The sequence below is a fragment of the Mauremys mutica genome, chromosome 2 (genome assembly GCF_020497125.1).
Source record: "Mauremys mutica isolate MM-2020 ecotype Southern chromosome 2, ASM2049712v1, whole genome shotgun sequence".
In the NCBI taxonomy this organism is placed as follows: domain Eukaryota; kingdom Metazoa; phylum Chordata; order Testudines; family Geoemydidae; genus Mauremys; species Mauremys mutica.
This window is the reverse complement of record NC_059073.1, coordinates 139,559,322-139,564,594: the sequence shown is the minus strand read 5'-3', so window position 1 is coordinate 139,564,594 and position 5,273 is coordinate 139,559,322. Positions and strand designations below refer to the sequence as shown.

The window sequence follows — 5,273 nt, the reverse complement described above, 5'->3', positions numbered from 1 at the left end:
ATCCACTCTCATGGTTTGGTCTTTTGTTTTGTTAAACCTGCACTATCACTTCTCCTTTCAATAAGAATAACTGTAACAAGAATTTAACCAAGAGTTACTATATCAGCCCGTAGGGGGAGTTTATACACCCTCACTTTCAAGAAAGAATGAGCAACAGGTTGCAATTTACTGGTTTACTCAAGGATACCTGAGAGCCTTTGCTTAATCTGGTCCATAATGTACACACCCTGTCTTACTGCTAGTATCCCTTTCATTCATGTGAGCTCAATAAATTGATTTATTAGCATTTGGTACTTATCCTGACCCCTTTAACTCTATAATAACACACCCTATTATGACCAAGTCAGTTTTAAAGGAGATTGGGTTTGACAGCATTTCAGGTGAGCACCCAGGAGACTTTCTTTGGCAGGCTGTTTGTGGGGAAAGACGTCCTATACAATGTTACAATTAGGCAAAGGTTATAACAGCAATATTTCTTCAGTGCCAGTATTTGTAAGAGTTGTACTCTACTGACGGCACTAAGGGAAACTCCATGGGAAGGCTTTCCTTTGACTTCCATGGGCTTGGGACCAGGCTCTAAGTATATATTAGACCTTTATCAGCCATAAGTTACTGTCCATCTCTCACTTCACCAATATCTTTCAGGATATTCCTGTGTTTTGTTTTGTTTGCAGAATTCCAATTGTACATTGATGGCCGATGTTAGATGCTCTTGTAACATCTAGAGGCCCCAACCTAGATCGGGGCTCCATTGTGGTAGGTGCCATACAAACACATAGTGAGAAGCAGTCCCAGCCTCTGAGTTTAGAATCTAGAGGTCTCTTGAACCATTGCCTGTATGACACTGATGTACTTAGACAATAGGAGCAGGCTCCTTGTGAAGTTAACGCTAATACCCACTAATCTTGTGTTTACTGCATCTATCATCTTTCATCTATCTCCAAGCACAGTAAAATCTTGCACATTAATTATGTACATGCATTTTTATAGCTATATAAAAATTATATGCATTACAGCAGTGCTTAAAGAACTTACTGAGATCAGGGCCCCATGTGCTAGGTTCTGATTCTTCAGTAGTAAGAAGCATCCTGGCTCTGAAGAGATTAGAGTCTTAGACTGTAATCTGTTGGTTGTGCGCAGCTGCATCTTTTGTCAACTAAACACCTTTTGGCCCTTTGAGGGACATCATGATTTTAGCCCCAATGTGACGTTTGAGACACGTGTGCTGCGGTTTTATTTTTAGCTCAAATAAACACCACAGGGCTGCTATTTAGGATGGATTTCATGCCAGCATGGAAAAGAGAGCGTGGGTAGGAAGTTGAGCTCGGCTGGTGGCAGGAGTCTGTATAGCAGCTGCCTGCAGCCATCAGCAGTGTTCTGATCCCCCAGTGGCTAGACACAAAATTGACCTAAATCAAATTGATAGTCAACAAATCAGACTGAATTGAAGTGACTGGGCCTAATTCCCCGATGGCTGCCCATCAGCCAAACTCAGCGGATGAAGTAAAAATATATTCAACTGTTATTGCCATGGGGGTAGGAAACTTTACTCAAGGAACTAGCCTCCCAGCCTGGACCCATTTTGGGCAATAAGGGGTAGACTAGAAAAATTACGCTGCTACCACAAGTTAGGCGCATAGCTAGTGGTCACCAGCAGCATAGTTGTAGATACTGGAAGTGGGGCAGTTTCCTCTATGATGTAATGTTTAAATGTTGTTGAGCATTCAAACTGACACAATCATCTCAAAGGGCCAAAACTTGTAGAAATAAAAAACATTTAATTTTGATAAAAATTGGCAGAAATCTTCTAAATACAATCAATAATGCACCTATGCGCTCAAAATAGTACTCTGTTGGGAAATATTTAGCTGCAGGGGATATATTTTATGCATTTTCCTGTAGTTTGTTTGCTTTTTGGTTAAAGCAAAAGTTTGTAGTTACATGACAGTATGAACTTAATCACAGGACTGGAAGGGACCTTGAAGTCCAGTCCCCTCTGCTTACAGCAGGACTAGGAATTATCTAGACCTTGTTTGTACTGTGGAAGACATGAAAATATATTGTCATTTGTAGAATGGACTATTTGGGAAATGTTTTTTCTGTGTATTTATATGCATTTATGCATATAAGACCTCACCCCCTAATTATAAAATATATTTGATGTCTGCTTGACCGGAGACAGAAGTCTAAAGCACGCATGGTACTACTGTAATTATCTTCTTACTGTCACTGAATACAACAATGCATGTAAACTGATTATACAACAGTAATGGTTCTTAGTAGAAGGTCTGCAGAATGTCTCATGTGAATAACAAAGTATATACTCTTATGTAACCCCTGTGATGCTGTTTACAGATTGCCAGCTCAGGCTAGAGCAGGGGTTCTCAAACTGGGGGTCAGAACCCCTCAGGGGGTCACGAGATTATTACATGGGGGGTCGTGAGCTGTCAGCCTCCACACCAAAGCCCCTTTGCCTCCAGCATTTATAATGGTGTTAAACATATAAAGTGTTTTTAATGTATAAGGGGGGGTTGCCCTCAGAGGCTTGCTGTATGAAAGGGGTCACCAGTACAAAAGTCTGAGAACCCCTGGGCTAGAGCAACAGGGCAATTTGCTTGCTGAATAAATAGCAAAGAAATGCTAAAAGGTGTGTTCGAGCTAATTCCTTTGTTTAAAGTAGATCAAAAGGAGATGTTGTATGGTTTTTTGCCTATCACATTACATCTAGTTACATTATATATACCCTGTACTTATATTAACCCTAGAGATGTATTTACTTGATGCTTAAACTTCACAAAAACTAATGAAAGCTTGTTTGGATTGTTGTAACTAAATGCATTATGTAAATATCTGTAATGGGATTGGAGGTTTGGAACTGTAAATGAAGCAGTATGTTAACTTCAAAGCAATGGGTTATTGCATTGAACTATGGGAAATCCTCACACCCAGTCTGTGGTTACTCAACAGAGGAAAAGCCTATGCTGTGATGGAGAAATTTGCCAGATTGCCTTCCGGGGAAGACAGCTGTAAAAGAATGGATCTAGGGCATGATCCTTTATCCATGGACTGATCGATGCTGACAAGGTGGAGTGCCAAGCTACTGGACAGAGATCCTTGGAGCTTCTCTAGGGAACCCTGAAATACTTATGAAACTAGCCGATTACTATATCTCTGCTATCCTATTGGACTTATAAACTTTGACTGAGCTCATAATGTATTTTACCACCTTTAACCTCTCAATAACTCATTTTGTTTTCTTAGCTAACAAACCTTTAGTTACAGAAACTGGTCATCAGGGTTGTCTTTGGTGTGAGAGCCAGAGTATCCATTGACCTGGTGTAAGTGACCGACCCCGCAGGGTCGTGAGTAACCTAATGTGAGGAGGAGTTGGGTTTTTTTTATTTTTAATAACCGTTAATCACAAAATCCAGTTTGTGTGGTTTGTTAGGGGCTGGAGAATCTCGGGGACTGTTGTTGGCTCCATGGTAAAACTAATATAGTAATTCCAGTGTGCATGTTTGTTACTAGATTGGTGAAATCGAACAATAAAATACACCACCAGTTTGGGGTGTCTGCCCTGTTTTCTACCTGTCTGATCTAAGCCTGAGACTCTCCATTGTAAGCCATACCCAACAGTGTGACAACCTCTAGGTGTAACTATTGAATGTCTAACACAACATCCCTTCGAGCTATAATTACTCTTAAAAAAAAAATAGTCTGTCAGTTGAAACATCTCTACTCCCACCCAGAATCTGTCTCTGTGTTCAATGTTCTGTTGCTAGGCTCGTCACTGTCACAGTTGCATGCATCAGAGCACATCAAATGTTCCCTGCAGCATTTGCACCTCTTTGTTGCACAGCTGAGGATGGTTTCAGGAAGAGGAAGCATCATGTTAGGAATATGTCCCATGATATGTCACCCATCCCCTGATGACAGGGAACCCCTGATGACAGGGAACCCATGAAGATACTTAACTGGTGCATAAGTCCAAATATATGACTGACAATTCTGCATATTTCAGGGGCTGCTTGAAGGCTAGTGTTGAGGGCAGATTCTCACTTGTTTTGTTCTCTTTAGCAAACAACTTAACACCACACATTATCCAGAAATGCTTGCTTCTTATGGCAGTGCAATATAGCTACCCATAAGCTGATCTGTCTGAAAGAGCTTCAATTGGGCTGGACTGCAGTTATGTACCTTTAAATTGGTACTGAGCAAGGACTATTTGATTTGGCTAGTGAATCTTGAATAACCAGAGTGTTAATGAGGGTTGCCCATGCCATGAATGAAAAGTAATAGTCCTAATTTTAAAAAGCCATCAACAGGCAGAGACAGTCCTACCTCCTAGACAATCGTATCCTCTTCAATGTATGACTGTGTTTCTGCTTTTTTGCCCTCAAAACTACTCAGACTGTAGATAATGGGAGCAGGATATAAATACCATCATGTAATTAAGTTACTGACACACCATAACTCATATTCCATGCTTCATTTTGACATATTTCACTAGCCTTCCCTAGCTCCACACCCCCATAATCCGTGCACTGTTAAACATCACTGTGGGTCTACAAAGTGGTGCTGCGCAGAATGCCAACCGATGCAAGAGCCATACAAAGGCTGCAGTAGTATTTCTTTTTGAAAGGTAAACTGACAAAGTACAGAAACAGTCAAATGAGCTTGGAAACATGTATGTTAGTATAAGGCTGTGGCCCATGATTTGTGGTGCAAACTTGGTCATGGTTGAGGGTGTCCTTCCCCTCCTGGCAAAAGACATGGGGTTCATTTTAAAATGCAGAGCTAGATTGGTTTGAGAAGTGGTATGCTAGATGAGGACCCAAAATAGCATCTAGGGTACAATTGTGGTGGTGGTGGTTGTTGAATAAAGCTGCCCCTTTCCAGGTCAGGACCTGTCTTTACAATGGGGCAGAGGAACTCCAGCCAATGCTGATGGAGCAGGGATGCAGAGCTGGGAAATAAACTGAGGCTATGTCTGCACTTAAAAGGCAACAGCAGTGCTGCTGTAGCGCTTCACTGTGGATACTATCAAAACCACTAGGAGGGCTTCTCCGGCTGGCAGAGGGGAGTTCACCTGCCCAGAAGGCAGTAGCTAGGTTGACTAGCTTGCTCAGGTGGCTCCTGGGAAGCAGGGACATGTCCCTTGGGCTTCTAAGTTAAGGAGCAGCCACAGCGTAAGAACAATATTGATCTCTTAACTCAAATAGGGTGCCTAGTGATGGCACTCTAGAAATACATAGCTTGAGTAGATAGATCCA

General features: G+C 41.6%; 1 long non-coding RNA gene across 1 annotated transcript; it reads left to right on the top strand.

Moving 5' to 3' along the window:
- Positions 1-336: 336 nt before the first annotated feature.
- LOC123362790 lies at positions 337-4,561 on the top strand. Its single transcript, XR_006576575.1, has 3 exons — positions 337-380; positions 675-756; positions 2,968-4,561. It is a non-coding gene; the product is annotated as an uncharacterized LOC123362790 (long non-coding RNA).
- Positions 4,562-5,273: the final 712 nt, after the last annotated feature.